Below are 13,350 nucleotides of genomic sequence, written 5' to 3'. Positions count from 1 at the left end.
GAGGACGAAATTAGGCTGTAGAGGACCCCAGCATCTGCTACTTGGTCCCCAGACCTCTGATCTACTCCCATCAGCTATGAAAGGGATGTGTTATTGCTACCAAGCCCTTGGCTGATGAGCTGTTCCATTTCATTATCACTTCTTTTATCTGTTGTTTCATTTCTAATCATTAAGAACGATCCTAGGCTGTAGCGAGCCCAACATCTGCTATTTGACTCCTAGACCTCTGATCTATTCTCATCAGTTATGAAAAGGATGGGTTATTGCTACCGAACCTTTGGCTGATGCAATACTTGGTGTGATTTAGTCCTTTGAAGTAGTTAAGTTGTATACTTGCATTAGTTTACTTTCGTAGTTGTAAATAGCTGTACTACAAGCATTACTTTGGCAAATGCTAGCCTCAGACTGAGACACCCTTTGAAATAACCAGACGATCCCGGATTGACATATTAATGTGAGGTATATAGAGGTGAAAGAGACCCTTTTTATAGCTCTACATTTTGGCGCCGTTGCCGGGGAAGGAGTGTAGCCATTTGTCTTTCTCAGAGTAGTGTACGAACCTGCTAGGGAAGAATTGGGTTTTGAAAACGGAAGGTAAGAACCTACGTGTAGAGCATGTAAAAGCCCTGCTCCTTTGCCCGCTTTCCTGCAGATTTGCTGTTATCTGCTTAAAATTTAGTAGTTAAATTGAGTGCATGACTAAGCAGAAAAAGCTAGAGAAAAATCCCAAACCGTTACCGAAACTAGAAAAAGCTAAGGGACCGGTGACCCTTGGTCGATCAACATACATAGACGAAATCTATAAGAAAGCTGAATCTCAGCCTTCAGTGGGACCCATGAAAGTTACTTCCAAGCAACCTACTAGTTCCCTTCAGGTCTCAGGCTCACCATCTGAAGCCTTTGCTGAGGTGCATAGTCAGACTGACGAACAGGACTTTCAAGAAATTGAAAACTCTATTCCAGAACGACTGCAGGAAGGGAATCTAAGCAATCTTTGTGAAGGAGAAGGAGAAACGGGGGAAATTGGGGAGCCAAGATCTCCTCCTAGGATAATTCAGCCATTAAATAGCCTAGACAAGGGGAGTGCGGTAAAAATTATTATTGAAGACACCCTATTTCCTCAGACAAAAATTCCAGATAGAGGAAGTGCTATTAAAACTGTTCCTGTTGAAAATATTCCTCCTCAACCCAGGAATACCCTCTTAGATCTTCCGGAAGGTTATTGGCATATATTTGACCCAATGGCTCAAAATCTGCCAAACACCCAAACCTCTACATTACAATACTCCATAGTGGATTCCGCAGCAAATGCTCCTATGAAAGCAATCCCCCTTCAACACATTCCTACATTTCACGGACTTACATCAGAGGACCCCGATGCATTCTTATTTGAATTTGATGTGCTATGCAGGGGATATGATTACACCACTGACCCCTAGAAATTAAAATGGTTCCCCTCCACTTTGAAAGGGGCAGCTTTAAGATGGTTTATGGGTTTAGGTGGTGGAGTTATAAATAACTGGGAACAAATGAAAGAATATTTCCTAAAGAAATATCAAGATTACTGTAGGTCTAGAGAACTGAAAGATGAAATATTTCAGATGATAGCTAGACCAAATGAAACATTAGAAGAATACGTGGAACGTTTCCAGTATAATCTGCAAAGATCCCCTTATGCATCGTTGCCTTTTCCTGATAACATGTTGAAAACATCATTAATAAGGGGCATGAAAGAACAATGGATTGAAACATTAAACATTATGGGGAAAGGGGATATATATCAGGAAAGTTTTGCTGACATAATTGATTTATGTATCAGGAGTTCGAGAGGCAGTACACGAATCAAACCAAGAGAACATGATCGATTTGCACGGGAAAATAAAATTTCATGAGAAGGAGTAACATGTGTGGAAATTGGGAATTTACTTGAAAATTTTAAAACTGATATATTAGGAACACTGACTACACAATTGGACATTTTGCAGGCTAAGCAGAAACAAATGGAGGCAGAACAAAATTTAGCAATTTTCTGCCCCAGATGCAGGAAGAAGCATAGCCATAAGGAATGCCCACTAGATACAGTTCAGACATGCGCCATTTGCACAAGGGATCACTCTACAGAAAGTTGTCCCTCATTACCTGGACTGAAAGCGGTATATAAGGAAGCGGAAGAAGAACCAGAAGCAGTGTATCTACTTAACCAACGTCGTTAGTGGCAGCCACGACAAACTGGTATGTTTTCAAACCCAGCTTCTTCTTTTCAGTATCCGCAATACAATACTCAACAGTATAATACATGGCAAAGTCAGTTTCAACCCCCATTTCCAAATTGGTCATCACAGTCATACCCTTCTGCAAACCCGTGGCTAAATCAAACAAGCCAATCTGGCTGGTCAAATCCTCCTTATCCCCCACCATACTGGCAAAACAACCCTTATCCACCGCAATGGACTCCCCCCACTTCACAAAGTTCAAGCTGGCAGAATAACTGGCAAAGACCAACACAACAGCCAGTAGGAAACATTCCTTTCCCTCAACCTACACTACCAGCTTTACATCAAAACCCCCAATCTAATCTCAGACCCCAACTCCCAGCCCAGCCCAATCCCAATCCAAATAACAGACCGATACAAGCACTCCAAATTTTAGAAACACCAGAAGAAGGACCTGATCTGAGAGAGTGCAATGATCTGCAGTTAAGATCTGGGCGTATCATTCAAACAGAGGGAAACAAAACAGTTCAGATTGAAGATCAGTTACCTAGAGAACAACTGTCACAAGAAGAGGATGAAAACAGGCAACAAACTCAGAATCAAGCAACTACATCCTCTCCCTCGTTCCTAGAACGTTTAGTCATACCTCGACCTATACAGCAACCTAATTTTGACATTATGGGAGAATTACAAAATTTGTACATAAAAATCCCGTTCCTTCAGGCCATTCAAGACATCCCAATATACGCTAAAACTATTAGGGAACTGTGCATAAAAAGACCAAGAAGGAATGTAATAGATAATCCAAGAGTTCAAGTAGTCGACACTTTATCTGACCTATTATCAGGAAAGGAAACACCTATTAAGTATGAAGACCCAGGAAACCCAATAGTAATTGTTCAAATTTATGGACAAACCTTAACCAATGCCTTAGTTGATCTTGGAGCTGCAATCAATATATTGACCACCTCCACTTGCCAAAAGTTAGGAATTACATCTGCAGAACCTAATTCAACTTTGCTGGAATTGGTTGATCGATCTGTGGTCAAGCCAGAAGGCATATTGCATGATGTTATGGTCTCAGTTGATTCCTGGGAATACCCAACTGATTTTCTGATAATAAATCCTAAAACCCGACTAGATGGACATCCATTGATCGTAGGAAGGCCTTGGCTCGCTACCACTGATGCCTACATCAGCCGTCGGCAAGGAAACATGATCATAACTAAGGGGGCAGATATTAAGAACTTAGTACTATATCCCCCAGCGCAGCCAAGCATCACAATAGTCAAAACTAATAGGCACCCTGTATCATATCTTACTGACAACATTAGATCTCCATTAACTATACAAGAAGCGCTAGAGTTCAAAAATCAAACAGAAGATGATGCCATCAGTAATTTTATTAGTCAAACTGAACTCACATCTCGTACCCAGTGTCATATGATAAAAGAAACATTTGATAACGAGGTAGAGGAGGAACCTCTGAAAGATGTGCATGACCATACAATCCCTATCACGTCAGTTGCACATAGTAAAATAGTGGAAATCGAACCTGGGAAGACCTTAAACATTAACACCAACCTTACACTGGAACAAGAAACAAAACTCATCCATGTTTTAACAAAATATAAAAATGCATTTGCATGGGATTACCCCAATATGAAAGGAATTGATCCTCAATTGTGTACACACCATATCTACATAGAGAATGATGCAAAACCTGTTAGACAACCTCAGAGAAGATTAAATCTTCATCTAAAAGAAGTAGTAAAATTTGAGCTCCAAAAACTTTTAGATGTTAGCTTTATCTACCCTATCTCTGATAGTAAGTGGGTCTCCCCGCTTGTGGTGGTACCAAAAAAGAATGGGAAGTGGAGAATCTGCGTGGACTATAGAGAACTAAATAAGGCAACGCAGAAAGATCACTTTCCTCTCCCATTCATCGATCAAGTATTGGACACTTTGGCAGGCAAGAAATTCCTTTCTTTTCTTGATGGCTTCAATGGGTATAACCAAATACAGATTGCCCCTGAAGATCAGGATAAAACTACTTTTACTTGTCCTTGGGGAACATTTGACTACCGAGTTTTACCTTTTGGTTTATGTAATGCCCCTGCCACATTCCAAAGGGTATTCTTAGCATATTTGCAGATATAATAAATGAAGGATTGGAAGTATATATGGATGATTTCACTCCATACGGAGAAGAGTTTGATCCAGCATCGGAAACACTAGAAAAAGTCCTACAACGCTGTATAGCTACCAGGCTTTGTCTAAGCCATGAAATGTGCTACATGATGATGACAGAAGGACTTATTCTAGGGCACTATATTTCAGCAGCCGGCATACAGGTAGACCCAACCAAAATCCAAATACTTTTGCTTATTCCTACTCCTACTACTCAAACAGAGGTACGTATCTTTCTTGGATTCTCTGGTTATTACAGAAGATTTATAGAACATTATTCACGTATTGTTGCACCATTGTATGCACTAACTGGTAATATTGACTTCCTTTGGACAGAGAAATGTGAACGTGCTTTCAATGACCTAAAAAAGCTTGTATCTACAGCCCCAGTCCTTCGCGGACCAAACTGGGATTTGCCATTTCAGATATCATCCGATGCCTCAGATACAGCTATTGGAGCGGTCCTTGGTCAGGAGGAGGATATAAAACCATACGCCATTTATTACATTAGCAAAAATATATCCCCTGATGAATTAAATTATACTATAACTGAAAAGGAATTTCTAGCTGTTATACATGCTATCAATAAATTCAGACATTACATCACTGGATATCCCGTTATCTTGTACACAGATCATTCTGCTATAAAGTATTTAGCAAATAAACCTGTCACAAAAGGCAGAATAACCAGATGGCTGATTTTATTGCAGGAGTTTGACATTACAATCAAGGATCGACCTGACAAAGAAAACCCGGTAGCTGATTTCCTCTCAAGAATGCCAAAACCAGTCGATGCAGCAGTAGTTGAAGATCAGTTTCCAGATGAGCATCTCTTTGCTGTTGCTGTTCAAACACCCTGGTATGCTGATGCCGCCAATTACCTAGCAGTAGGTAAGTTACCAAAACATCTAACCCCTAATGAGCGAAAACAGATTGTCCAGCGAAGTACCAGATTTTCCTGGATTGGAGGCTATTTGTTTCACACAGGGGCAGACATGCAAATCAGGAGGTGCATTCGACAAGATGAAATCTTTGATATATTGAAAGCATGCCATGAACAACCATGTGGTGGACATTTTGCTGATCGCAGGACTGCACATAAAGTATTACATACAGGGTATTATTGGCCCACAATTTTTAAAGATGCAAAGAAATTTGTCCAAGCATGTGATAGTTGCCAGAGGGCGGGACGCCCTAGTCACTCAGATGAGATGCCCTTGAAACCACAGCTAGTCATCGAACCATTTGAGCGATGGGCCCTTGATTTCGTGGGGCCAATCAACCCACCATCAAACTAGAAAACATACATTCTAGTGGCAACAGAATATGTCACTAAATGGGTTGAAGCGGAAGCCTTGCCCAGGGCTACAAAAGAATCTGTTATACAGTTCCTGCTCCATCTATTTGTGCGCTATGGCCTCCCTAGAGAGATAATCACAGATGGAGGGCCACAATTTGCTGGAAACAGAATAGCGGCAACACTCAACAATTATCATGTTCAGCATAAAATGACCACCCCATATCACCCACAGGCAAATGGGCAAGTAGAAAGCAGCAACAAGATAATAGAAACAATTCTAACCAAAACAGTTGCATCACATAGACGCGATTGGGCTGCCAGACTACCAGAAGCACTGTGGGCTTATAGAACAACATGGAGAAGCACCACTGGCCACTCACCTTACCAGCTTATGTTTGGAAAACAACCTATCTTTCCTATAGAATTTGAAATCCAGACATTACGAACAACACAAGAAGTAGGGTTAGACTTAATCAAGGCGCAAACTAATCGATTGCAACAGATTAATGAGCTGGATGAAATTAGACTCTCTGTACTTCAACATACTGCCCTGATACAGCAGCAAAGAGCTAAGTGGCATGATGATCTCATCAAAAACAGAGTCTTCCATGAAGGAGACTGGGCTCTTTTATATGACTCTAGATTTTAGGACTTCCCCGAGAAACTCCAGACTCGTTGGTTGGGACCATATGAAATTCAGAAAGTACATGACAATGGTACCCTCACACTAATTACTATTGATGGTTCTGGGTATACCTTTAAGGCAAACGGCCATCGAGTCTGTCTCTATCGCAAACCACTTACTCGGGAGTCCTTTTGCCAGCAATTACACCAAGATTCAGATATGGAGATCTTACGGGAGGAAGACAAGTCTCCTCCACCTGTAACTCGCTAAGAAGTTTACCTTTCTTTACAATTTGTATATAATTCTTTGAATTGTTTTTGTACATATTTTTTACAGCACTTGTGATTTTTGCTGTTCCTTTTTCAAAAAGAACAACACTTGTGATTTTTGCTGTTCCTTTTTCAAAAGGAACAGCACTTGTGATTTTTGGTGTTCCTTTTTCAAAAGGAACAACACTTGTGATTTTTGCTGTTTCTTTTTCAAAAGGAACATCACTTGTGATTTTTGTTGTTCCTTTTTCAAAAGGAACAACACTTGTGATTTTTTTTGCTGTTCCTTTTTCAAAAGGAACAACACTTGTGATTTTTGTTGTTCCTTTTTCAAAAGGAACATCACTTGTGATTTTTGCTGTTCCTTTTTCAAAAGGGACAACATTTCTGATTTTTGCTGTTCCTTTTCTAAAAATGAACAACACTTGAGTGTTTTTGTTGTTCCTTTCTAAAAAAGAACAACATTTGTGTGTTTTTGCTGTCTCCGAAAGAAACAACACGGTTTGATTTCTGCCGGTCTTTTTCCAAAGGAACGACATTTGTTTGATTTTATTGAACTGCACCATTGATTTCCACTGCTCCTTTCTCTAAACGAACAACCGTTGTTGTATCTTTCCTTGAAACTGCACTACTCATATGATTTAAAACAGCTTGTTCCTTCTCAAGGATGCAGAGTGCTAATGGTCTTTAGAATACAACTATCTACTTATGTGATGGAAACAAAAGCACAGTATACGGAAATCTGTAAATCATAAATCGCCATCCTTATCAGCAACTGCCCTGAATTGATGAAAGGATGTAGGGAAAAGATATGCTTACTTATCACCTTTTTTTGCCATTGTTCTACTAACTCTGTTCTGATTGGTAATCTCTATCATGCTGATTTTTTTTATCTATTTTAATTATCATTCGCCAATAAGATCAAAGAGTTTATATCTTCCTATTGGGATTTTAATAATTCTTCCACCATTCCTACTCTTAAGGAGTGTGGAACCACCCTTTGTGTATAAACAGGAAAGGTTCTCTATTAAAACCAAAGAAAAAAGAAGCAAGCAAAGCAGTTTTGTCAAATTGCAAGATAGGGAGTCTCATTACGAGCTGGCCTACCATGATCATCAGGATGGAAGAGAAGTGGCATTCCCATTAGGGCCACCACACCCGGGAAATGGTACAAAAGGTATATCAAAATCAATAAATAACCCTTGGAACAGGAGGTCTCACCACGAGCCGGCCTGCCCACTATTCGCTCCTTGCTCGTGAATGGCACTATGACTAACTGGTTACCAAGCCTGCATAGTGGCCTATAGTTTTGACATCACATAACACTTCCTCGCATACACAAAGGACTATGGTTCCCGGGGTGAAATAAACAACTCTGCCAAGGTTATGGACACCTGTTAGCAGCAGAGCTCTGTTAATGGTATCGAAGTCGTAACCTTTACACCAATGGGTAAGGAAATTATAACCTTTGTATCTTATAACGTGATAATTTAATTACCCAGCCATATACCGCATGACTATTTATTACCGCCAATCATTACGGAGCTAGTGACAATGACCGCATGGGGCTCACTAATTATGGAAAATGTCTATTCCCGAACTTCCATCAACTCACCGCAGTCGCTTACGTATTAAAAGCGATTTAACTTTTCACCTCGATTCCAGTAATACGCTGTTTTTGCGGACATGGCATATTTTCATAAGCTGCTCCATAAAGGCCTCGCGGACGAAGCAGACGCTGCTCTTTTATTTGACGGCTGGGACAGCCTATCATATTGCGGGGGGGGGGGGGGGGGGAGTAACCTCATTATTCCCTAGAATACGTGTCAGCAAGATCTTGTAATTGAGCACAGCGCGGCTCAACGGTATGATCATTTGCCATTTTTGTTTCTTCTGCATGAATCTTTGTTCGAAGTTATTTCCATTGCATACGCCGTTGTATTTAAATTTGAACGAGAAACTCGCCACCAGCTTCTCTGCATCTTAACGAACAGCTGTTGTTCCTTTGAGAATTTGCAAGTGAAGCCATGGGTGGAAGGTCAGTTCGCAGAGAACCACAGACATTGACTGTTTCAGCTGCAACCCGAAGAATTCTGAAGAAAGCAGGATGGTTGACCTACCTCAACCGCCTGAAGGAGTCTAATGAAACTGTGGCGAAGGAATTTTTACAAAACCTGCATGAAGAACATTCCACAATCAGAGGAAAATGAATAGAGGTCACGGATGATATAATAGCAAAAGTCACAGGACTATCGGCCATAGGGCCTGTGTGGACAATAAAGAAGGAAAGGCTGCAGAAGCTTGTGGAAATCTTTCAGGATGAGGGTCAAAGCCTAAAAGTTCGAGGAAAAGGGGTGCTACCAGCAATGCTAGGAGAGCCATGGGCGGAATTGGCGAAAATTGTCCAGAGCTACATTACTTGCGAGGGGAAGAAAAGACGTGGTAAGACCACGACATCTAAAACTCCTAACTGTCTTAAAACAAAAATGTTTTGTGAATTTACCTGCATTGCTTAATTCACTATTGCATGATGTGGCACGAAGCATGAAAAAGGCACAACACAAAGAATCTATGGTTAGCCACCACGGATTAATTCGTTTGATAGTAAACCATAGTCTTACCCAGCAGCAGAGCAGCTGGGAAGAATTAATTGATATTATTAATAAAGGGACGGCCACGTCTGGACGCCCAGAAAAACGAAAACAAATTGATAGCACACCCCAACGCCCAGAGAAGCGAAAGAAGGATGCTTGCACAGAAGTGCAAGCTGAAAGACAAGCCGAGAAACAAGCAGAAAAGCAACTTGAGAAACAACCCGATGCTGGTACATCTGAGCAACCAGTAAAACATAGAAAGTTGGCACGGCTTGCAGGGTTACAAGCAGAGTTGAAGAAACCCCGGGCTCGCACGAGCCAAGCAATAGAAATTATAGATGAGAAATCGGCAGAGACAAATACAGAAGAAGAAAGTAATGAGGACGTAGAACAGTCCACAGGGACAGAGGTAGAAGAAGAAAATAGCAGAGAAATAGAGCAGTCCGCCGAGGCAGAAACAGAAGAGGAAAACGAAGAATAGTCAGCGGAAACAGAAACAGGAGGAGAAGAAGAACAGGATGAAGAAGAAGAAGGAGACGAGAAAGAAGAAGTTGAGCGGCCCGAGCAGGAGGAAGAAATGGAACAGCAGGGAGGAAGCCCAGTACAAAACCCGATAGGGGAAGATGAATTGGCCAATATTTTGGCCAATATGGGCGAGTATGGCCAGCCCCTGAGTCCATCCAACCTCTAGGCCGAAGAAGAAACCCAGGAAAAATATGCACCCAAGGAAGTGCATACGGAAGAAGCAGAAGTAGAAATTTCACCCGTCCATGATGAGAAGGAAACAAAAAATATCAGGCAGGAACGGCCCGTTCCTAGTCAGAAGGCACCAGAGGAGAATCCGGAGGAAATAAGGGCAGAGGAAGAATTGGCCCAAGAAACAACAGAGCCAAGAAAGGTTCTTACCCCGGATCAGCCACCTCAAGAAGAAAATCCGGAAATTAGTCACACTCCAACCCACGGCAAACAGTCAGCTATTCTTTCTGAGAAGTTGATGAAAATAAGGGAATTGCAAAAGGAAAAAGGGACACTGTTAAACGCGATAGTCAGGCTTCGCGAGAAGATTAGGCTTCTAAAAGCAAGACAAAGGGGGGTAGGGACCTCAACAAGAAAAAATTCGGCCATGCCAATAAGACCCCGTAAGAATAAAAGGCGAAGAACCGGGAGTCGTTCCACTACTCAGAATCTTGACAGAAGCCAAACTGCTGTCCCTAATGAAGCAAAAAGAAAAACTGCTGTCCCTAATGAAGCAGAAACACAAACTGCTGTTCCAATTGAAACAAAAGGACAGACTGCTGTTCCATTTGAAAAGGAACAGCAGTGGGCTGGAGTTCGTGTTAAAATTGAAAAAGATAATAAGGTGGTTCAGACGGAGGCACCACCTTCGGGAGTAATAAGGGTTATGAATTCAAAGCAGCATAATAAGAAACTCCAAGTAAATCTCCCAGCCTCCACAAATGCATGGAAAAAGGACCCAAAAACAAGAACCCTCCACCATCATTTGAAGCAGGCTTAGCAAGAAGCAAAAAAGCTCAAGGAACAAACGGTCCCCCGTGAAAAATATGAGGAATTACAACAGCAGTTAAGGAACGTCAACCTGTCAGAAAGCCAAGCCTTTGAAGGATGGCGAAAGGAGCAAGAGAAAGTTGCCAAGGTAACCCGTAGATTAGATGTAGTTATTAAACAAATGTATACCTTGTGTGCTCTGTACAATGATGCCCTAGCATGTAGAGCTCCTGCCAAAAATTATGCCCTGTTTCTAATGGAAAGATACTTACAACTGAAAATTAAAGCCGTTAGGGCAGGTGCTCCCATATAAATTAACACTATAGATGATTTTATAAACTGCTGTAAGCATTATGGGGTAAAAGTACAAAGGTTATTATGTGAATTTTACCTGCATAACCTTGTACTAGAACAAGAGACCGAGCTGAACCCTGGCCCTTTTGTCGGAGATATTCAATTACAAGCATTCATTTCATTTACAGTTAATCAGATTAAATGGCTCAAAGCCTACAATGCATTTCAGAGACAAGAAAATGGATTAGACCTATGGGTAAGAGCTGAGCCTAGAGACCCGAAACAGTTATGGAGAAGTCATAGAAATCTCATGAGGGCTCCAGGTGTGATTGAAGCATTAGGACCCATGCATGAAGCAATCATTCGGCAAGGGCTTGAATTCTTTTCTTCTATTAAAGACCCTGCCATTGAAGCAGCTAAATTTCGATATCGGGTATCTAATCCAAATATTCAGCTCCGAGAGCCGTTTAAGTATGAAAATTTTAAGCTTGCTGCTAACCGATTCCCCCTCTATGGTGAAATTTTTTTGAGGGCAGGGCCATCCTGGTTAGGATATAGGTTCCGGAGTCCAATCATTTGGCATCCTGCACCCGGATACCAAGCCCTGTATGAAATACCCGAGGGCCAGACAAGCCATTTCTTTGATCATCTAGTTTCGCATCATGGGTGTAGGCCCCCACACGAAATTCCATCTCCAGCCTACTCCCTCACTGCTCTGCATGTCAACTACAATGTTTTCATGAGGCCATGAAAAAGGGTAAGCTGGGGGGTGTGTGGAGTACCAAGGAAGGTATGTTTCGATGGTCATTTTGGTATCTTTTCATCAGAAATCAAAAGCCTTTTGCATGAGAAATCTAGATAATGATAAGAATTTATAACGAAACACGAGAGATTAATGAAAAGCACTGATAGTTGTCATTTCTATGTGCAGGAGGGAGGAAATACGGGAGGTGGCCATTCCAAAAGTAAAGACAAGGATGAGCTAACTGCTGTCCCTTTGACGGAAGACCGGAAACGAACCAGATCACAACAAATCAACCCAAAAAAGGACGCGGAGATACCAACACGAAACAGAAAAGGGAAGAAGTAACGCAGTATTAATGATTCTGCGAATCCCTCAGGATCTGAGATCCTGAGGGATCGCTATTTTACCTATTTTCTGTACCTAGATATCTCCGCCATCTTCCCTATAAAAGGGGTAGCACTGTTGGCTTCAGGGAGGATCTTTTTGGGGTGTAATTTCTTTTAAGGAAGATCAGGACTATGATCTTTATGTTCGGTTGAAGACTTGAGTTCCTGTAATTTTATTGCATGCTTTAATACAGACTTGTTCACTCTTTTATCTTTGAGCCTGGATCTATCTTAAGTGGTGTACCCCTGGAGGCTAAGGGCTCGGCCCTGGAGGACACTTGCTCTTATATTATTACGTGTGGTTTCCGTGTGGTTTGTTCATAGACGTACTCTGGTAATCTGCTGTGTTTTGAGAATATTCTATTACATGCTCTGTTGTGATTAAGTCATTTCGTGTTCTTGAACTTTATATCAATACTATGTTATTTTACCAATTCTTTAAGAATTGATTAATCCCTACAGGACACTGTTACTTTATTACAAAATTCTTCATGATTGTGTTTTGCATTATAACAAGTCATCTGGAAAGATCTGTTTTACATGGGTATCGAATGTGACTATTCTTTATTATGAGATACAGTCGTATGTGCTTTAACAGAAGCAGATTAAGTATGGTGTGTTTCTAAGGTTCTATAGTATTGTTCCATCATATAAGATTGAGGGATTGGTGTTTTGATTGGCATGGTTAAATAGAGTTGCAACTTAAAGAACTCAATTATTACTTATTTCGATTACTGTTCTATTCTTGAACTGTTGTTCCATTTACCTGCTGTTCCATTTATTTGTTGTTCCATTTACTTGCTGTTCCATTTATTTGCTGTTCCATTTCAATTTGCTGTTCCATTTCCAGATTTCTAATTTGCTGTTTCTTGAGGACGGACTTAGGCTGTAGAGGACCCCATCATCTGCTACTTGGTCCCCAGACCTCTGATCTGCTCCCATCAGCTATGAAAGGGATGTGTTATTGCTACCAAGCCCTTGGTTGATGTGCTGTTCCATTTCATTATCACTTCTTTTATCTGTTGTTTCATTTCTAATCATTAAGAACGATACTAGGCTGCAGCGAGCCCAACATCTGCTATTTGACTCCCAGACCTCTGATCTATTCTCATCAGTTATGAAAAGGATGGGTTATTGCTACCAAACCTTTGGCTGATGCAATACTTGGTGTGATTTAGTCCTTTGAAGTAGTTAAGTTGTAGACTTGCATTAGTTTACTTTCGTAGTT

The sequence above is a fragment of the Pinus tabuliformis genome, chromosome 6 (genome assembly GCF_031772625.1).
Source record: "Pinus tabuliformis cultivar Carrire ecotype Pingquan chromosome 6, CPIR1, whole genome shotgun sequence".
NCBI classification, from domain to species: domain Eukaryota; kingdom Viridiplantae; phylum Streptophyta; class Pinopsida; order Pinales; family Pinaceae; genus Pinus; species Pinus tabuliformis.
The sequence above is the reverse complement of the archived record's forward strand: the minus strand, read 5'-3'. Positions refer to the sequence as shown.